This window comes from Podarcis pityusensis (assembly GCF_964106645.2).
Source record: "Podarcis pityusensis genome assembly, chromosome: 7".
Lineage (NCBI taxonomy): Eukaryota > Metazoa > Chordata > Lepidosauria > Squamata > Lacertidae > Podarcis > Podarcis pityusensis.
This window is the reverse complement of record NC_138031.1, coordinates 83,365,821-83,388,875: the sequence shown is the minus strand read 5'-3', so window position 1 is coordinate 83,388,875 and position 23,055 is coordinate 83,365,821.

Sequence of the window (23,055 nt, the reverse complement as noted above, 5' to 3'; positions counted from 1 at the left end):
ATTGAATTAGGTTGTAGCCTTGCTGGATTAAATTTGTATAGTAAAGTTGTTTATTTTCCCCCGCCTCCAAACTTCCATACGGTCTCTTGGGCTTTTTGCACGGTAGATGAGAAATGTCAATCTACATTTTAATCATCAAAGGTATTTACATGCTATACCTTGTGGGCGGCATCTAATTCATATCCATCTGCTGCTGGAAGGCATCAGTCAGTGTAATGGAGGAGGTAGTTTGTGGGGGTTGGTGGAGGGATACACCCTTACTAAGATATGGCAGCTATAAACTAGCTCATACTTGTATCTTCATTACTCTGCAACTGTAGCAGTCAGTGCTGATTTGCATAGCTATCAAATGTACTGTATATGAAAAGGTCTAATCCCTTTTCTAATGAAGGTGGGGGAGGGATAGATGCTTGACAATCTATGCATTGGATAAAGTGCCTGGTTTTGGTGGAGCTGGTTTATACCATTCATACAAACAATTTTTTACTAGTTCATATGTCCAGTTGTTCAAGGCCTTAGAGAGAAAGGTGGAGCTTCACCGCATGATCACCTATAGGCAATCCTCACACAATGTTGGTAACCAGGCAGCACTCTCAAATAGTGGAAATAAGCTCTTCATCTATATGATTCATCAGTTATAATAGAGGGTCTGAAGCAAAGTGCAGCTATGATTAACCTGGAAGTATTGACTTGCTGTTTGTCATATTGCTCTGTGAAAATAGTTCTGGGGCTGTTCAAATTATCTGCATTTGTACCCATGTCTTGTATTATGTGGGGCAGACCCTACACAGCTCCCCATTACTTCCATCCCATATAGATTCTAGTCTTTTCTCCCACACCCTGATACAATTCTTAATAATTTCTATGCTGTTCCTCTTCCATTTTCTCCCTTCTCACCCTACCTTCACCAGAAATTGTAGATCTCTGATCTCTTTCCCCTGCCCCCTGCCCTACCCAAACTGTGTGTTAAAATGTGGGGATGAGCTTGTTGTGAAACAGCAGAGTGCCATTTTTCCTGAACAAGTTAACATCAGCAATTTTAATAATCACTGTAATTGTCAGTGTGTTCAGGACTAGTGCCAGCTTGGGAGTGGCAGAGCTTGGCATGTTGCCATGACTGGCCCCTGCCTGGTACTAATGCCCATCAGAACCCCCAAACAGGGCACTGCTACTGCCGCCTCAATTCACACAACCCCCTTCTTCACAGATGTGCTTATTGGCAGTGGTGCTTATTATGGGAGCCAGTGAGCACTGGCTTGGTTCCCTTATGTGATGGGCAACTGCCATGTTACGTTTCCTGAGATGCGATGTCTAATATGATGCCCGCTTTCCATGAAAGAGAGCAACGGCAGTGCTTGACTCCCATAAAAGATTTATCTCTGACAAATGCAGAAAGGAAATTATATTCAAAGTGTCTTATGCTATGTTAATGTAATATTTTAATTTGAAGGGGAAAAATACACCCTCATTAACAACCACTGCAAGAGGTTATTGAAATCCACACGAGGGCTAGTGAACCTCTGGGGTGCAGAGGAGCAGAAAAGATTTCCTGACACAATTTTTTAGGTCTCTTCAGCACTGGCTGAAGAGACCTGTTCATTCACCCAGTTTCCCCCCTTAAAACAACAACAACAACAACTCCTTCAACTTTTCACAGCTCAGGCCATTCAGTTTTAAACAGTGTTTTAACTTTTCATTTTTAAAAATGTGTTAATCCAGTGGTGTTTGTTTAACAGATGACTCTTGTTTATGGGATGACTAGATAAATGCCCCAAATAAATTGATATGTAGGGAGCTTTTCCATGAATTAGACAGAACACGCTCTTTCCCCCTAGGTGCGTCAATATTTCTGTCATATTAATTTTTTTTTTCTTAGAAGGCCTCTCAAAGGCTTGAAGCCTGGCGAACCATTCTGTGACTTGAACGGTCTTTGTTTGCCTGAGTCTCCTCTGACATGCCCCTTTGTTAGCCTGGCCAGAGTCCCCTTCTCCCCTCTTGCTTCTGTCAATATTGTTGCAGTTAATGTCTCATCCCAGCTTTCCTTCTTTGTAAAGAAGCGAGCAAAGGAGATATTGAGCAGTTCAGCCTTCTGTGTGCTGTTTATCAGTACAATTTGTCCTTGAATTGAACTCCATTTCCTGGGTACCGTTTTGTCTGGTAGCTTTCAGGTCCTTTGTAAGATTTCTGCAGCAACCACACCAGTCTCTGGGTTTTCCTGCCATTGTGTTTCCTGCCATGGCTTGGCCCATGATGATATTGGGCTGTAATGATGCTGGTTATACCTACTTTAATAGTAAGGAAATTCTTTTTCACCCATTACTTGGGTGATCCTATCTCTCCCCCGGCCTGCCCCCCCAAATTAGGACATGGTTTAACTTATTCTGAGCCTATTTAAATCTCTCTCTCTCTCTCTAGCACACACACACACACACACACACACAAGTGCGCGCACACATACCCCTCTTTGAAGGTCAGAAACTGCCAAAATGTCTCTCTGATCCAGATATGTCAAGTGAGAGCTTTGAAATGCCCAGGAAAAAATCTGAGGCTATGAGAGTGCTTGACCTTACATTTGAGGCAATGTTCAGAATTGAGAATAGGGGTGGAGGGGGAGAAATTTGGTCCCGTTCACACTTAAAGCCAAATCTGCTGAACTTGCACTTTCCTAAACAGTATAAGTACCGAAACGTAGCCATCCTTTGAAATTTGCATTCATCCAGATTTTCTCCAACCAAACAATGTTTACAGAAACGCATTGTATTAGGGGAGGTTGCTGGCGGCTGCATACAAAAATGTGTTTGTTAAGAGAAGTTTGCACTAAAATGCTAGTGAATTTTCATTAGGACTAAAAAAATAGCAAATTGCTGCAGAAATACGAAGAACTGTATTTAAGACTGGAGAGAGGGGAATGCAGAACTGAGGGAACTGAACCTGAGAGACACATCCATCCCTATTTGAGGAAAAGAGTATTTTCCATCCCTCTAGCCATTTTCTGTGGGTACTTCTTTAGATTCTCTCCACACACCCCCAATCTGACAGAACAGATCTTAAACTGGCAGCAACCAGGCAAACCATATGGGAGCAGGAAGAGGAGGGGAAGGGTCTATTGCTGGGCTGTGTACTGAATCTATGACATCCTAACTGAAGCTGCTATGGCCTTGTTTCTCCTACTCTGCTGGTTCCAGATAGTCCTCAAGTCACAGACCAGTGAGTAACAGAATTGGGGCAGATGGCATATTGCAAACAATCACTGTGGTTCAAAACCTGATCCAGTTAATCTCTCTCAGTAGCCTCCCACCCCCCATGTTGATTTAGTGTTATGCCATTAACTCAGCCATGGGGGAAGGTGCCATCTGGAGGAACCTTGAGTCACTCCACTGAGTCGTCTTGGCTGGTGGGGGACAATTAACAGTATGACTCAGCACCAGCAGTCCGAGTTCAGAAGAGTTTCTCTCGGATAACACCTGCTTGGCAGGAACTCTGTGGCCCCTTGTCTGTGACATGCTCAAGACGGCACATATTGTGCATCCTACTGACATGTAAAAGGAACGCGGGTGGCGCAAGGGATGTGGGTGGTGCTGTGGGTTAAACCACAGAGCCTAGGACTTGCTGATCAGAAGGTCGGCGGTTCGAATCCCCATGATGGGGTGAGCTCCCATCACTCAGTCCCTGCTCCTGTCCACCTAGCAGTTCGAAAGCACGTCAAAGTGCAAGTAGATAAATAGGTACTGCTCTGGCGGGAAGGTAAACGGCATTTCCGTGCGCTGCTCTGGTTCGCCAGAAGCGGCTTAGTCATGCTGGCCACATGACCCGGAAGCTGTACGCCGGCTCCCTCGGCCAGTAAAGCAAGATGAGCGCCGCAACCCCAGAGTCGGTCACGACTGGACCTAATGGTCAGGGGTCCCTTTACCTTTACCTACTGACATGTAAATATGCAACCCTGCCTAGGAGCTAAAATTCAGGAGATTAATCTTCACACACCTTGGACCACCAATTTACAAGCAACTCTCCCTTCTTTCCCAAAGCTCATGTCTGCATTTAATAAAAAGGCTTCCTCACTCTTCCTCATCCAAACCCAACTTTTTCCTCGCACATTCCGATGAATCCCAGACAGACAGATTAACCGCAGACAAGAGTAACACATGAATCGCTGTACAGTGTGGATGGTTTTATTTTTCACTTTATTGTGGCAAAAACAACAGGTCGCACAGTCAAATAGAAACAATTCTGTAGCCATGTAAAACTTCTCTAGCTCATAAACTAAGCTGTCAGGAAGATCTGTCAGGGAGCCCCAATTTCTCCTTAGAAAATAGCAGAGATGGAATCGTAATAGAATGCTAACATTTCATGATGACAGAAGAAATTATACAGGGAGTTGAATCCTTCAGAAGAACCGTCCAATATTGCCCCAATGGTTCCCACTTTTACGTTGTCAGGAAACTCAAGTGTATTTTGATAGCTTCATTTGTAAACATAGAATAGCAAGATGGATTATGCTGAAATCATATCAAACACCAACATTCCATAATGGTAGGACGGATTATGCTAAACTGATGGGAGATTGAACAGGAAGGCTGCTCAACCCGGGTACTTCCCACCTTTTCAAAATACCAGGAAATCCAAATGTCTTTCAAACGTAACTTTTGTAAATAAAAGTATCTCCAAGTATTGTCTTTTCTAGACTAAATGATCAGACCTATTTTTGAATGTTCTTAGATGTGTTCCTTTGTAAATGGAGGTAATTAATTGGTTTAAGACATTTACATGTCTTAAAGAGGCAGGGGTGTAAAAAGTATAAAAAGTGTATGTTTGTAACATGGAGCCGCCTTCCTTTTCCTGCAACATTGGTCTTGTTAGCAGACAATAAAAGTTATCCTTTATTAAGGGGCTTTTGCTTTTTAGCATCATGGGTGTAGCCAAGGGGTGGGGCAGGGGGGAAAACTCCCCCCTAAATCAATCAGAATCAATACAAATCTGAGGTTCTGTCCCCCCCCCCAACAAAAGCCTGCCCCCCCAAACAAAAATCTTGGCTAGGCCCATGTTTAGCCTGGTCTTCTGTATAATTCAGGTAAATTTATCAACCAAGAACAAGCTAACTTTTCCACTACACTCTCAAGTTCGGGGAAATATTTTTTTTTGGGGGGGGAGTTGTAGGTTTCAGAAACTTGGTGTATGCTGAGGTTGGCAAGGAATTTTTAGAAGGAAGAAGAAGAAAGAAGAAGAAGAAGAAAGAAGAAGAAGAAGAAGAAGAAGAAGACAGCCACCTCATTAAATACAGATCCTCCAAGTACCCCTATTTTCCAGGGATAGTTCCAGATTTACAGAAACAGTCTTGGTTTCTGAGTTGATCCCAGAATGTCTCGCTTTCCCTTAAGACATCCCTATTTTCATCAGAGAAATGTCAGAATGCATGGAGTTATCTGACCCCTGAGCCAAGGAGAAAAATAACTATAAAACCTATTTCTGGCGGAGCTTCGATGAGAGTGGGTCTCGTGGCCACAGCTAGTTGATCTTCAGGGACAATTCTTGCAGATCCTTGTTCTAGGTCCCCATCTCCTACCAAAGGAAGTGGATGGGTGTGAGACTTCTGTTGCAACAGAATATTAAAGACCTGCCTTGCTTTCACTGGTTCCTGCCTCAGCTCATTCATCTCTGACCGATGACGGACTTGGTGGAATCTGACTCACTTAAAAGGAGAGTACTTTGTTAAAGCCCCGCCTCCCTATATTCTGGTAACACCTTCCTGCTGAAAAGGGGAAAAATTGGGCCATGCCTCAGTTGGCCTGCTGGTGTGTGCCTAACCATGCAGACACTGAGTGTATGTACATATGGGCTTTATATAGCTTTATTGGAGTTTACTTGTGTATCTGGGACGCGGGTGGCGCTGTGGTCTAAACCACAGAGCCTAGGGCTTGTCGATCGGAAGGCCGGCAGTTCAAATCCCTGCGATGGGGTGAGCTCCTGTTGTTTGGTCCCAGCTCCTGCCCACCTAGCAGCTCGAAAGCATGTCAAGTGCAAGTAGATAAATAGGTACCGCTCCGGCGGGAAGGTAAATGTCATTTCCGTGCGCTGCTCTGGTTCGCTAGAAGCGGCTTAGTCATGCTGGCCACATGACCCGGAAGCTGTCTGCGGACAAACGCCAGCTCCCTCAGCCTATAGAGCGAGATGAGTGTGCAACCCCAGAGTCGTCCGCAACTGGACCTAACAGGGGTACCTTTACCTTTTTTTTTCACTTGTGTATTTAGTTTATTGTTCATGTTTGATGGCTTTGTAGCTATTGCTTTCAAGTGATTCATAATAATAAAAACACAACAAACCACAGTGATTTAAAACAATCTGCAGCAAATAATCCTGCAAATGACGACAAAAACCTTCGCAAACAACAACAAAGAGTAGCAGTTTTACTGTTCCAGAAATACAACAAATGCTCTCTGTAAAGAAGAGGTTTTGCCTGCCTTCTGTAAACAGGAGAGGTGGGTGGACTGAGCCAGAGGAGTTCTTTAACTGCAGTGTCATCGCTGATAATTGCTAGGAGACAAACAGCCTGGAGCCAGACATTTTGTGTGAAGGGGCCTAGGCTGGGGTTGGAAAATCAGCACTGGACAAATGGAACCTAAATATAGATAGTCTGATATGCTTCAAATTCATTTAACTACAATATACGTGGGTGGGTGCAGGAGGTTTAATTCTTGCTAAGCGATTGCACAGAATTCTCACTCTGTGCTTCCCCCTGGATCTCCTCTAGTAAGACTGGGGATGCTGGAGTATGGTTACCAGATTTTTTTCTATGAATCCGGGGACACTCTTTTTTTTTTTTTTTTTTTGAAGCTGAGTAGCAACAGGGAGTCAGTAGTGGGAATGGTGAGGCAAAAGACCTGGGCCCAAGCACACATGCATATTGTATAAAGGTGCAAAGCCTTTCTTTTGCACCCTGTGAAACATAAATGCGCAGAGTTTTTTAAAAACTGGGCAACGGCGCACCGCCCGCCTGTGACTCTTGAGTCTTCCCTGATCTCCTGCCCCCTTCTCCCTTTGTTTTGACAGATTGGAGGAGGCTCGGGAGTAGTGGGTGGGCGGCCGTTGCCCAGGAGGGGTGCAGGGCACGCGGTTTCTCTGCCAGGCAAGGTGCAAAGCCCTTCTTTCGCACCCTGTGAAACATAAATGTGCAGAGTTTTTTAAAAACAGGGCAATGGCCACCCACCTGTGACTCCTGTGCCTCCCCTGATCAGTCAAAAGAAAGGGGAATGGGAGCAGGAGATCTGTACCACTGGACATCCTCAGTTCCCCTTCGGCAGTGGCGGCAGCAGTGGCAGTCAGGAGCCTGGAGCCAGCCTGGTAGCGCAGTTGGCTCTGGCTGGCTTCAGGAGCTGTGCCTGCCATTTTTCCTCGCCAGAAGTCCCCATATGATGTGTTGCACACAAGACACATCATATGGGGACTTCCAGAGAGGAAAAATGGCGGGCATCATGGCAGTGAGCAGCTCCTGAAGCCAGCCAGAGCCAACTGCACTACCAGGCTGGCTCTGGGCTGCTGAGGCTGCCGCTGCCACGTTTCCCAGGGACAGATTTGCAAATCTGGGGACATTTCGGGGATGGAATTTGTCCAGGGACAGATTTGCAAATCCAGGGACTGTCCCCGGGAACCGGGGATGTCTGGTAACGCTTTGCTGGAGGAACCAGACCCTTGCAAATCTTGATACAAACTGACCTGATCCTATCCCATACTGGTCCAAGAGGTGTAGAACCTATCGGCTGGATCTGGGACTTCTGTGAGCTGTGAAATGCAGCTCTCGACAGCTAAAACGGAGCTCGGTGGCAGAGCATGCTGAAGGTCTCAGGTTCAGTCCATGGCATCACCAGACAGGACTGGAGGCAAGTCCATCCGGAAACCCAGAAGAGCCACTGCCAGGCAGAGTGGATGATACTTGCCTAGACTTCCGGGGTGGCGCCATCAGTAATGGCGGACTCCCTCTGATCCGGAGGGACCAGCTCTGCGGGAATTGGGTCTGTTCTGCTGCGGCGAAGCGGGGACCCTTGAAAAAATCACAGGCGGGTGAAGCCTGTGACCGTGGGACTCAGCGGGCACCTTTTGCGCTCCCCCAACTTGCAAAGGAGCCCGATTACGGGTTCCAGAGCAGAGCGGGGAAGCGGCGCGGTGCTGTGAGTCAACTGCTTCTTCCGTGGAGCGAAGCCGCACAGCCGTTACCGGAGAGCGCTGCCTTTTTCCTGGGACAATTTGGCTACAAAACAACTATCCGTGAGTAGGCTAATTTGGGAAACTAATTTGGGAAATAAAGGAACAAAGAAGCAATTTGACACCGAAGCGGAGAGGCATAAACAGGAAGTCTGCCTTCCGTTCTTTGTAAATAGAGCAAAGCAATGAACTTGCAAGCGAAAACCTTGAAAGACGTTTGAAAAGGACTATAATTCTAACATCAAACAAGTGATTTCCCCCCTTGATTGCAGGAGAGGAGGGGGGAAAGGTTTGAACTGTATTTCCCTGCAAAAAGAGAAAAGGAAGCTAAAATCCACCTCTTAAAACCTGGGAACGGGTTGCCAGTGAACTGTAAGAATGCCGTACTGTGAATGCGCTGCTGGTGACAGTACTCTTTGACAGCTAACTCTGTAAGTGAGATACAAGTGAGATACAATATTTCTGGCTGGCTTCTCCTGGTTTTAAAGTAACTGGAAAATAACTGAAATTGAAACTGTCGTCTCTTTTGTGAATTGGGGGATTAAAGGGGAAAAAAGTTAGTTACTTTAAGGTAACAATTTTTGACTGTTACTGTGTCCCCCTAGAGGAAGTTTGAAATTGTTACAACAACAGCTGGGCCAGGGGAATTTTCCACTTCAAAACAAGTTCTGATCGTGGGATTGACCTTGGCCTTATCTAGAGTGTTATGGCAGATGGAAAGGAGAAAATAGATTTGCTTCAGGAAAAAACGACGAGGTCTGGTAGATCATTTCATCCAGACGTTGGGCTGCAGCGAAGAGCATCAACATCTGGCCCTTCTGGATTACCAATAGGAGCTGCATTGGCACAATCTAAACCCAAAGGAATGGCATCTGAAGATGTTTTGGCTCAGGCATTAGGTAAAATTAATGAATCTTTGGAAAGAATAAGTAAACAAGTAGCTGAAGCATCAGTTAAAATCGATCAAAATACCACAAGTATTAATAATTTGGGACTGAAGGTAAATACTAACACAGAAACTATTGAGAAATTACTACAGGAATCTACCTCGACCCGAAAGACAGCTGAAGAAGCAAAGGAAATAGCAACTGCTGTAGAAGAGAAGATACCACCGATTCACAAACAACTTGAAGACCACAGGTCAATATTGTCTATGATTGAATTGAAGGAGAAGCAAACGAATTTGAAGATCAGGGCCATACCTGAACTTGAGAAAGACAATCTGACTGACTTTCTTACGCAGGAATTTTCAGACTTTTGGAATCCAGATTTGGAGAAGGAAAACTTTAAGATAGTGAGTGCTTTTAGGCTTGGAAGAGGAGGGAAGAAGAACAGGGTGAGAGACTGTTTGATCCGAACAAAAGAGGAGAGAGATAAAATCTTGAGTCTGCACTTCCAGAAGACTTTGGAAATACATCAGTCAAAAGTGGAGATATTCAAGGACATTCTGAAATATCTTTTGGACCTTAGGTCCAATTATAGAGATTTGGTCGCCCTGCTGAGAAGCAACGGAATTATCTTTAGGTGGGAATTTCCCCAAGGCCTATCCTTCAGCTACAAAGGGAGAAAGATAAAAATAAGATCAGAGGACGACAAAGACAGATTTTTAAGAGACCACGGAGAAGACCTGCAGAAAGAAGCTGGAGAAGAGTTAAGAGCACTAGAAAGAGGAATTTTAGACATACCAAGACTACCTCCTGAATTAAAAGACCGCCTGGAGAAGGTGATACCACTGACAGAAGAGGAACAGGCACTTGGTGCAGTTGGAGGAGAAGTAAAGTAACTACATCATGGCTCTGCAACTTTTAACTTGGAATTGTAATGGTCTCAACTCCCCCCAGAAAAGGAAAACTGTGTTTCATTTATTAAAAAAGGAACAATTGGACTTGATTTGTCTACAGGAAACACACGTAACAAGGCTACACAGGAAAGTATTGATCAACAAAAGATTGGGCCAGGAGTTTATTTCTTCGGACAAGGTTAAAAAAAAGAGGGGTAGTGATTTATGCAAAGGAGAGACTATTACCGAAATTTATCTTCAAAGATGACCAAGGAAGATTTGTGGCAATTGAAATTCAAACACAAGGAGAGAAATTTTTGATAGTAGGAGTTTATGCACCAAATGAGGGGAAATCTGAATTCTTTAAAAAGTTGCATGAGACCTTGATGGATTATTTGGATTATAATGTGATTCTGATGGGAGACATGAATGGAGTGGTATCTACACATATGGACAAGGCACAAAGACAGGTAGTCACTAAGGATGGCAGACTACCGAAAACCTTTTTTGAGATGACAGACAACTTCGACCTAGTTGATATTTGGAGAACAAAGAATCCCCTGGCTAGAGAGGGAACCTTCTTCTCTGAAGCCAAACTGACATGGACAAGAACTGACCAAATATGGGTAACTAGAGGAATGGCACCAAAGACAAGAAAAGTGGAAATCTGCCTAAAACTTGCTCCGACCATAATCCTGTGAAGATGGAGATGAAACTAACACCAACTGGTTCCTTTAGATGGAGGATGAATGACACCTTATTCAGAGATGAAGAAGTGCTTAAGAAGGCCCAAAAAACCTTGAGAGATTATTTTGAGATAAATATGAACACCAATGTGGAAAAAAGAGTAATCTGGGACGCAAGTAAAGCTGTTATGAGAGGGTTTTTGATACAACAGAACGCACTAAAGAAGAGAATCCAAAATGAGAAGAAGGATAAAATACTGGAGAAAATAAAAGAAAGTGAAAAGAAATTGAGAGCAAAACCAAAGTCGCAAGAGATTTTGAGAGAAATAAAGTTACATCAAGTACAATACATGAAAATGATGAACCAGGAGATAGAATGGAAAATCAAACAAATGAGACAAAAGACATTTGAGTCGGCTAATAAATGTGGGAAATTGTTGGCTTGGCAAATGAAAAAAAGACAAAAATTAAATACGGTTACAAATTTAGAAGTCGAAGGAAGGAACATACAGAACCCGGCTGAGATTAGAAACTGTTTCCAGAGGTACTTTAAACAATTATATACACAAGGACCACAGAAAGAAATTGATTTAGATCGATTTTTGAAAACAAATGGATTACAAAAAATCTCTCAGGAAAATAAATTAATGCTGAACTATAAAATAACTGAACAGGAGATAGAAGGTGCCATTCAGAATATGCAACTAGGCAAATCTCCAGGACCGGATGGACTGACCTCTAAATATTACAGATCCTTAAAAGAATGGTTAGTACAACCTTTGAAGGAAGTCTGTAACGAAATAATGGGTGGGAAAAGGGCACCAGAGTCGTGGAAAGAAGCGTATATTACACTTGTACCGAAAACAGAGACTGAAAAGACGCAGCTCAAGAACTACCGCCCCATATCATTGCTCAATGTGGATTATAAAATCTTTGCAGACATTTTGGCTAAAAGACTTTAAAAAGTCTTAATGGAAGAGATTCATAAAGACCAAGCAGGCTTTCTCCCAGGTAGACATTTGTCTGATAATGTGAGAAATATAATTAACATTTTAGAAAAATTACAAGTGAACATAAATACTAAGGCAGTTTTGATATTTGTGGACGCGGAGAAAGCCTTTGACAACATTTCTTGGAGTTTTATGAAGAAGAACCTACAGGGGATGGGGGTAGGCCAAGGCTTTGAAAACGGTATAAGTGCAATTTATTCAGAACAAAAGGCTAAATTAATTGTAAATAACGTGGTGACGGAAGAATTTAAGATAGAAAAAGGGACATGACAAGGTTGCCCAATCTCCCCATTGCTTTTTATATCGGTCCTGGAGGTTCTGCTGAATATGATTAGAAGGGACCAGTTGGTTAAAGGTATACAGGTCGGAGCTAAGCAGTACAAGTTGAGAGCATTTGCAGATGACTTAGTATTGACGTTACAGGAGCCAGAATCTAGTACTAAAAGGGTTTTGGAACTGATTCAAGAATTTGGTCAGGTTGCAGGATTTAAACTGAATAAGTTAAAAACTAAGGTCTTAGAGAAAAATTTAACACCGATTGAGAGAGAGAGGTTTCAGAATGAGACAGGTTTAACAGTGGTTAAGAAAGTGAAATACCTGGGGATTAACATGACAGCAAAAAATGGGAATTTATTTAAAGACAATTATGAAAAATGCTGGGCTGAAGTGAAAAAAGATTTAGAAATTTGGTCAAATTTGAAGCTTTCACTGCTAGGCCGTATTGCTGCGATAAAAATGAATGTATTGCCTAGAATGTTGTTTCTGTTTCAAACATTGCAAATTTTGGACAAAATGGATTGTTTCAAGAAGTGGCAGAGAGATATCTCTAGATTTGTCTGGCAGGGCAAGAAGCCCAGAATAAAATTTAAAATACTAACAGATGCAAAGGAAAGAGGTGGATTTGCCCTGCCAGACCTTAAACTCTATTATGAATCAGCAGCTTTTTGCTGGTTGAAAGAATGGCTGCTTCTTGAAAACACAGACATTTTGGATTTAGAGGGTTTTAACAATGTATTTGGATGGCATTCATACTTGTGGTATGATAAGGTCAAAGCACATAAAGCATTTAAAAACCATATTGTCAGGAAAGCATTGTTTAATGTTTGGATAAGATATAAGGACCTACTGGAAAACAAAACCCCAAGGTGGCTGTCACCGATGGAAGCGAAAGCCCAGAAAAAGCTCAATATGGAGGTCAAATGGCCGAAATATTGGGAAATTTTGGAACAAGAGGGAGATAGACTGAAATTGCAGAGTTTTGAGAAATTAAAAAATAAAGTGCGAGACTGGCTTCATTATTATCAGATAATGGAGGCATACAATTTGGACAAGAAAATTGGCTTCCAGGTGGAAAAATCAAAATTAGAAACAGAACTGCTAGAACCCAAAACTAAGATTTTGTCAAAGATGTATAACTTGCTGTTGAAATGGAATACACAGGATGAAACGGTGAAATCTGCTATGATTAAATGGGCGCAAGATGTTGGACATAACATAATGATGGCTGACTGGGAACAGTTATGGACCACAGGTATGAAATTCACGGCATGTAATGCCTTAAGAGAGAATATTATGAAAATGATATACAGGTGGTACATGACACCAGTCAAGCTTGCAAAAATCTATCATTTGCCCGATAATAAATGTTGGAAATGTAAAGAAACTGAAGGTACATTCTTTCACCTTTGGTGGACGTGCCCAAGGATTAAGGCTTTCTGGGAGATGATTTATAATGAAATGAAAAGGGTGTTTAAATATACCTTTCTGAAGAAACCAGAGGCCTTTCTCCTGGGCATGGTTGGCCAAATGGTGCCAAAGAAGGACAGAACTTTTTTTATGTATGCTACAACAGCAGCAAGAATACTTATTGCAAAGTATTGGAAGACACAAGATCTACCCACTCTGGAAGAATGGCCGATGAAGGTGATGGACTACATGGAATTGGCGGAAATGACTGGCAGAATCCGAGACCAGGGAGAAGAGTCGGTGGAAGAAGATTGGAAGAAATTTAAAGACTATTTACAGAAATATTGCAAAATTAATGAATGTTAGAATGATGTCAGAATGAAGTTACTGGTTTAAGCAACAATGTTATAAAGGTGTATGTAAAAATGGATTGTTAACAGGTGAGAATCCAAAGTTATAATATATTATGTTAAAGGACTAAGATAAAAACAAAGAGGGAAAGAAATTGCTGAACTAACTAACTGAATTGGAATACAAAAAAGGGAGGCGTGAGGAGGTCAGGGAAACAAGGAAATGAATGTAAGGTATGGAAAGACTGATGTATTTTTTTTAAAAGTGTTTTTTATCTTTTTTTGTATTTTGTATTTTTTTCTTTTATTTTTATTTTTGTCTTTCTTTTTCTTCTTCTTTTAATTCATGTAATTCTTTTCTTTGAAACCTTAATAAATATCATTTAAAAAAAAAGGGAAGAAAAAAAAAATACTTGTCTAGATAAGGCACGGGTGGCGCTGTGGTCCAAACCACTCAGCCTCTTGGGTTTGCTGATCAGAAGGTCGGCAGTTCGAATCTGCATGATGGGGTGAGTTCCCATTGCTCTGTCCCAGCTCCTACTAACCTAGCAGTTTGAAAGCATGCCAGTGCAAGTAGATAAATAGGTACCGCTGCAGCGGGAAGGCAAATAGTGTTTCCATGCCCTCTGGTTTCTGTTACAGTGTCCCATATGCTGGCCACATAATCTGGAAAAGCTGTCAGTGGACAAATGCTGGCTCCCTCGACTTGAAAGCAAGATGAGCGCCGCAACCCCATAGTTGCTTTTGACTGGACTTAACCACCTAGGCGTCCTTTACTTTTACCTTTTACTTGTCTAGATAGAGCAATGGTTTGACCTGGTAGGAAGCAGCTGCCTGCGTTCCTTTTTAAAACACACATTTTGAAAGAAAATATGCTTAGGATTGCGTATTTCAACAAGCTTTCAAGTTTGGGCTTTCTTTTTTAAAGGCAAGTAAATGTGGAAACTCATGTCTCCACTCGGGGTGAAACTGACAAGGCCTGGAAATAAGTTGGTCTGTCCACCCCTATGAGAGACTTCCTTGTTCTAGGAAGGAAGCTAATGTTACAAAAGTTGGGTGCCTCCCCCTCTCTCAGCCAAGCGGTAGCGAGAGCCCATGGGATTCCAGGCACTCACTCCGGGTCTGTGTTCCTTTGGAGAATTGAGACACAGCGCAGACCATCGTAACTTTAAGAAAATGGTTTATTCACCTGTTTACACCTTCAGTCTGCAGGGAGGGAGTCCAGATCTTACAGCGTGGTCATTGCAAGAGAAGCTTGTCCCCCACAGCAGTGCAGCCGGCCTTCAGCCAGCCTGCCCAAGATGAATCCCAATCTTTCTTCTTCCATTTTCTTCCCACAACACCCTGCGAAAACCTCTCTTTTCCTGTCACCTCACACCCAGTTACCATGGCAACCTTCCAAACCCACAGTCCCTGTTTGCACCTCAGGGCAAGGGGGAAGGACAAGTTTTTTTTGCACCTCGGGCTCTCAATGGCCTTTATTGTTTCTTAATGGCCCAAGCTTGGCCAGCTCGTTTTGTGTAGCAGCTTGTATATCTCCCTTCACATCCCAAATAATCAAAATTCTACCCTTTATTAATTTATGGGTTTTTTTGGGGGGGGGTTGGGGGTCCCCCAAATCTATATATAACACTAAGCATCCCCCCAAAAAGCCATTACAGTGGTACCTCTGGTTACAGACACTTCAGATTACAGACGCTTCAAGTTACAGACACTTCAGGTTACAGACTCTGCTAACCCAGAAATAGTGCTTCAGGTTAAGAACTTTGCTTCAGGATGAGGACAGAAATCGTGTGGTGGCAGCGGGAGACCCCATTAGCTAAAGTGGTGCTTCAGGTTAAGAACGGACCTCCAGAACGAATTAAGTTCTTAACCCGAGGTACCACTGTATCTGCATCATGTGACTGCAGCTAGCTTTCTTTCTGCATGTGTTCATTTTTGAGTGTCACTCTCCAAGTGTATTTTGTGCTGTGTGCACCCACTTAATCTTTTAAGGTGCCAAAAACATAGCTTGTTTCCTACAATCATCATTTCTGCCAGCCCAATACCAGGCCAGCTGCTGATTGGACAGAGGACGTGGGAAGGAGAGAGAACTCCTGACTATGATATTTTAGGGCTTCTGAATTTGAACAGAGTGACGCCTGCAAAGTCTTCCTGATCACGCTGAAACAGTACAAGCTGTAGCTGGCATCCCTGGGTGACTGCTCACGTGGCTCTGTCTCAGCAGAGAGCTTCACCCAGGCAAACGAAGGTGACATCTTTCTCTCTGGTGTTGTCTCTTCAAAGATACAGTATATTGATTCACGCTCTTGTGCCTTAAGACATTGAGGATGCAATCCTATGCATAGTTTCTTGGGCAAGCACAGTAATAAGTTTAGCTCAGTTGAAACTGAAAGCTGCACTTCTGGGGCAACATTAAGAAGGGCAAGGTAGGAGATGGACAGAACGGTCCCATGGGTTGTAAACCACTGGGAAGACTTTTTAAAAAATCAACAGCGCTGCTCTTGTGCATTTAAATGCAAGATAACTTTTGAGCTGTCATTTCCAGTTCCCTCTTAGCACCAAGTGTCTGGGAAACAAAAGTACAGTGGTACCTCGCAAGACGAATGCCTCGCAAGACGAAAAACGCGCAAGACGAAAGAGTTTTTCGTTTTTTGAGTTGCTTCGCAAGACGAATTTCCCTATGGGCTTGCTTTGCAAGACGAAAAACGAAAACGTCTTGCAAGTTTGTTTCCTTTTTCTTAAAACCGTTAATACCCTATGGGAAACCGTGCTTCGCAAGACGAAAAATTCGCAAGATGAAAAAACTCGCAGAACAAATTAATTTCGTCTTGCGAGGCACCACTGTAAAAAAAAAAAAAAAATCACCAAACTTTGCAATCAACCTGCTGCGTCAGATAATTTTGTTGCTTTTTCTTGCACATTAAGAAAAGGAACAAATGCTGCGATTGTCGTATATTTAAAGAAACACAGATTATTTCAGCCCTACACATGAAGAGAACTTGCTGTATACAGAAATAATGGTACGTGAAATGAATGAGATTTAATTAATCTGCATTTTTTGTGATTTGCAGACCACAAGATTTGGTTTGGACCCCACTCTGGAAAGCAGACCAACTTAGTCTGAATGAATTTGAAGGCTTTCTGATTTAGCTCATGGTCCAAAGCCGAACCCTAATTCAGCAAAAGGGCTTATTGCCTTCCCTATGCATTATAATGGAGAAATTTTTAATGGCCTTTTTTTTTGTAGAAATGGGTGAAATTTACAGGCATGGCGATGGATAGAGCCTGCCAACTTGCAAATAGAACCATTTTTTTGTTTTGTTTTCTGGGTACCTTTTAAAATTGATTTGGTGACAAAGAACTAACAGGGGTTTACTTCTCCCAGTGGTTTTGTAAGTAACAGTTTTGTTATTAAAATGGCATTGAGGAGGAACCCCTAGGAGAGCAACCTGCTAAATTTCAGAAGGATGGGTGCTGGGACTAGCAAACTGATAAATGAAAAAAGAGCTGCAGGCTTATGTTCTGTGGATGTGTGGGCACATGGCACAGAGGCAGAAATAGTTGTTTATTCAGCGTTTTCCAAACAAGGGCTGCTAGCATAAAACTATCATAGAGGGCAGAACAGACAAGAGCAAGGTGATTTATTACTTCAGTGTCCCTTCCCCAAAGCATTTGTGATTGAAGATCCCTGTGAAATTTGTTCCTTCTGATTAGAAACTAGAGCTGTCCATCACAAAAGAATTTTCTGCACCCTGGTATTTTCCTTATAGGACAAACCTGGGGAGATATGTTTGCATTTTTGCAGACACTTTTCACAGGTTTTTTTTTAAAAAACACATAGATCTCAGAGGTCCTTGTTTTGGCATGTGGCTCTTCAGAAAGATCCTTCTTCAGCTTGGACAAACCCCAAATCTGTTTGATGTGACCCACTTCATTTTGGTATTTGTCTGAAACAAATGCACAAACCTAGAGTGAATGTAATAGTTTGAAAGGAAAAGCATACTTTTTAGTCTTCCTCACTTCTGAGTGGTGAGAGGTCCAGGCAGAAACACCATGTGGTTTATTTCCTTTTGAGTACGCTGAGATGGCAAGATTAACAGGGAAAGTCAGGAATCATGATGACCAAAAATTTAACAGAGAGCAGGATATATTTAGACAATATCTAAAAGATCACTGTAAACATCTCTGATATTTGTCAGGCCTTGAATGACTCCTGCAATGTGACATAACTTATGGAAATAATGGGTAAATATAAACTAGAGATTATTCAATATGCAGTTAATACAGAAATGTAGAGGACCCATGTGGGGGTGGAGAGTAGTCTCAATACTTTATTATACAACTTTACTGTATTTCCCACACTTCAGTATTTCTTTTGTGTATATTTTTGATGGAGAAGGATAACGGTGATGTATTTAAAACCCCCCAATAACGATTAAAGAAAAGAAAATTGCAAAAATAATAATAAATCCTTTTGGATGTGAGAACACTGCAGAACTTTGGCGTGCTTGTTTTATTTATAAATGTACACACAGGGCACAGAGTAAATGAGAAGAAAGAAAGAAATCAGCTGCTCCTGCTTCATCTTTACATAGAGAGTAAACTGCAAGAATGGCATAGGCCACAGATACATGCACATACCCTCTAAAAATTCTTCACCCTGTTTGCTGGCAGATTTTTTTATGGGGATGAACCCAATTCACCTTCTTTGTTCACACCCATTTAGCTTTTTGTTGTTGCGGCTGCAACTGGCCATCGTAAGTCTGTCACAATTCCCCCACGGTCACTATGGGGCACGTACATGAGAAGTGGCGACTGCCACACACGCGCGAAATTGATGGGGAATACTTGGAAAAATTCTGCAAAGTGACCCTTTTAGAGTAAGGAGGGTTGAGAGGGGAAAAAAGGTTTTTTGAGAAATTTCAGCTCAACTGTAGCTTAAGCTCTTCCAGCTTTTATTTGTCTTGAAAGCAAAATGGCTTGAGTTCTTCCTGCCACCCTGAAACCCCTAATAAGCATGGATCGCAGTCTACATTAGTTCTTCCTGCCACCCTGAAACCCCTAATAAGCATGGATCTCAGTCTACATTAGTTCTTCCTGCCACCCTGAAACCCCTAATAAGCATGGATCTCAGTCTACATTACTGCAGAACACATTTCCATTTCAATTCTAAGCCTGTTAATTCAGAAATAAGTCCCACTGAGTTAAATGGGTCTTACTTTCTGCCACAGCAGAGGGGTTCTTATTTGACCTGCAAGGCTGATTTCCTCAAGCTGCGCTGCCACCCCCCCACCCCCCACCCCTGCGTCAAGGTAGAGATGTGGCTGCAAAGGAGCAGACTCATTTTCTGCAGTCCCATGCAGTTTGGATGCTGCAATAGAGAGACGCATACGGTAGGGTAAGCATCATGTTTGTCTGGGTCTCCTCCTCCGAAGGGGGCTGGGGGGAGATGACGAGAGCCAAAGACAGCAGTTGGGGCATGAGAGAGTGCTCTAGATGCTTCCGAGCACAATTCAAAGTGTTGGTGCTGACCTTTAAAGCCCTAAACGGCATCGGTCCAGTATATCTGAAGGAGCGTCTCCACCCCCATCGTTCTGCCCAGACACTGAGGTCCAACTCCGAGGGCCTTCTGGCGGTTCCCTTGCTGCGAGAAGCCAAGTTACAGGGAACCAGGCAGAGGTCCTTCTCGGTAGTGGTGCCCGCACTGTGGAACGCTCTCCCACCAGATGTCAAAGAGAAAAATAACTACCAAACTTTTAGAAGACATCTGAAGGCAGCCCTGTTTAGAGAAGCTTTTAATGTTTAATAGGTTATTGTATTTTAGTGTTTTATTGGAAGCCGCCCAGTGTGGCTGGGGAAACCTAGCCAGATGGGCGGGGTATAAATAATAAATTATTATTATTATTATTATTATTATTAATAATAATAATAATCCGCGGGTCGCACAGTGGTTGAAACCACTGAGCTTCTTGGACTTGCTAATCAGAAGGTTGGCGGTTCAAATCCCTGCGACGGAGCGAACTCCGGTGCTCAGTCCCAGCTCCTGCCAACCTAGCAGTTCGAAAGCACGTCAGTGCAAGTAGATAAATACCGGTAGGTACTGCTACGGTGGGAAAGTATACAGTGTTTCTGAGCACTCTGGCTTCTGTCACGGTGTTCCATTGCACCAGAAGCAGTTTAGTCGTGCTGGCCACATGACCCGGAAAGCTGTCTGTGAACAAACGCTAGCTCCCTTGGCCTGAAGCGAGATGAGCGCTGCAACCCCATAGTCACCTTTGACTGGACTTAAACATCAAGGAGTCCTTTACCTTTTACCTCTAGATGCTGCTGCATCAACAGGCTCACTTCCAAACCGCTGGCAGCTTCCCAGCTGCCCTTTTCCCATCTCTGGCGAAAGGCAGCGAGCCCATGCCGAACTGCTCTTTGTAGATATTGACTGATGATAATAAAGGAAAAGGATTTATTGTTGGCACAAGCTTTTATAAACTGTGCCGTCATAAATCGGCTAGTCTTTAAGGTGTCACAGCCTCCCAGCTGTTTTTGGCTGCTTCAGGGAAGCACGGCTAGTGCACTGGAAATAAATGGAAAGCACCCTGAGTGGGTCAAAAGGATCTTTCATTCAAGTAAGCCCAGGGGTCCAGGAGTTGGGTGGGTGGGGTGAATTACCTGTAGGGACAAGGCTGGGCTCCCCCCCCATCACCTCCACCACCTCCTGGTGCCCACCTCCTCATTCCCTTGAGGCTGGAATGGAACAGAATCCGGAAATGCAAAAATGGTTCAGTGGTTCTTTTGAGTATGGTAAGAAAGGGATTCCTTCTTTTTTCATCTCCATCCTTCAGAGAGCTGGACTAAAGAGACTATGAGTCAGATCCAGACAACTTGGAGATGGCCTACTGAGATCAGTGGAGCTTAAAATAGTCACAAACGGCTCATGATGAACCTCTGATTTTTTTCTTCCCCAAGTCAGAAATATTTGTCTGCTTCAGGTAATGTCCTAGAACTACAGGAATTCAGGAAGCAAGAGACCAAGAAACACCCTCCTCCCACCGAACATATTGGTTTCTACCAGAAGACTTTGATTAATGAACCTCACCTCAGGAAAATTGAAAATAAGAATACAGTGGTACCTTGGTTGACAAACTTAATCCGTTCCGGAAGTCCGTTCTTAAACCAAAACCATTCTTAAACCGAGGCACGCTGTCCCTAATGAGGCCTCCTACAGCCGGTGCCCTTCCACCGTTCAGATTCCATTCTTAGACCAAGGTAAAGTTCTCAAACCAAGACACTATTTCTGGTTTTGTGGAGTTTGTAGACCAAATTGTTCTTAAACCGGACTGTTTTTAAACCGAGGTACCACTGTATAAGGGCAAGAGCCAGCAGTCAGCCAGGTTGGGTACCTGTCAACAATGTCTAGGCAACACGATGACCATATACATATGTAATAGACAATCTTTATAGAATAGGTACCTGGCCTGGTCCTGCTGTCACTCACCACCCTCTCTGCTGGACCTCTGGGGTATTTCAGCCCTAGATGGGTGTCACTGCTGCTTTTGAATGGAAAGCAAGCTTGGCTCCTATCTGTGGTGGCCGCCTACCATTGTATAATTACCCAAGATGCATTGTCCTTAAAGAGGGATCTACAAAATCTATTGCTCTGGTCCTATTGGAACAGTAGATCGATAAAATTAATATGGAGATTTTATACATTTATTGGCCAGGGCAGTAGATTTGGGGTGATTCAGCACGGCAGGGAGCAATGCAGATGGGACCCAAACTTGGCTCCCATGGAAAAGCAGGAACAACACCCATCTATCCCTAAAATAAGCACCCAGGGACCTCCTGGCAAGTGTGGGGAGTGGTGGCACCAGTCGAGAAGCCCTTGGGCACAGTCTGACCTACAACCACTGGCACAGCCTGAGAGAGACATGCATGTAGCCCATGGCTGCAAGAGAATGCGACCTTTAAGTTGAAAACATTTCCCTTGCCCTGTGCCAGATAAAAATGGTGTAATTAACCTCAAGTGAACCCAGTTTTTTAATGATTCAACTCACAGCCCCCTATATTTGTTCTTCATCTTCTTTGCATATGATTGGAACATCCCCTCTCCCTTCCTTACCTTTTGTGAAACGTTGTGTCTGATTTTTATTTTTTTATTTGACAATGAAGCTGATTGAAATCTGATTAGAGTTTTTCCGGGGTGTCTGAAGGGTGAAGGTTGCAATGGACCAACACATCTCCATGTAGATTTGGCTAGTTCTCCGCGTACACCTGCCTCGAAAAGAGCCAAGGGAAATCCTGCTGAAATTCAGCAGGGAGCTGTTGAAAAGCTGCCTTGGCTGAATTAAAGACACACTGAGTCACATGTATTGTTGCTCTGAATTTGGCCAGCTTGATCACTGCGAACGGGTGGTCAGGGAGCTGACAAACACATTAATATTTTGTAGTGCTTGTGCATTGTTTCCTGAAGGGGCAATGCACCTGCAGGAGGAGAGTCGAAGATCATTGCTCTGCATGTTTGCGTCTGGAAAAAAAAAGCCAATTTGCAGTTTGATCTTCGCGAAAGGGAGCGTCTGGGAGCTGAGAGTTGCTAGCTTGTCTTAGCTGGAAACTGTGGGACGGTCTGTACACAGAGGCTCTGCTTAAATTTGCAATGTTCAAAAGATCCTGTAAGTTTCCAATGCTCTCTGTTCCAAAGAAAACTAAGCTCTTGTCCGCAGTGGAGTTTAATGTGGATTTGAAGCCGATTCCTTTTTCTCTCCCTTTGCAGAATCCTCACCAGGTTCTCCTTTTCCAAGTGGCAGCCTGCACTTCCCCTCCTCTATTCAGATTTCCCAGATCTGCAGATAATCCAATAAGAGAAGGAGCAAAGGTTTCCTGGAGCAGCAGCCTCTGCTTGCAAATCTCTGTGTCACTCTGCCTCTCGCTGTGTGTTTAAGGCTTCTCTTGGCTTATTTTCACCTTTAGAACGTGTGGAGGCTGCAGAGGAGGGCTTCTGACATTTAGGGTTCTGTCACTGAAGGGTGGTATACAAATTTAATAAATAATAATCATCTGCCCATCCCATGGAATTAAAACATCATAAGCTTCATATATTGGAGCTCTCGGGGTGTGTGTGTGAGGGGTTATGTCAGGGGTAGGCAACCTAAGGCCCGTGGGCTGGATGCGGCCCAATCGCCTTCTCAATCCGGCCCGCAGACGGTCCAGGAATCAGTGTGTTTTTACATGAGTAGAATGTGCCCTTTTATTTAAAACACATCTCTGGGTTATTTGTGGGACCTGCCTGGTGTTTTTACATGAGTAGAATGTGTGCTTTTATTTAAAACACATCTCTGGGTTATTTGTGGGAC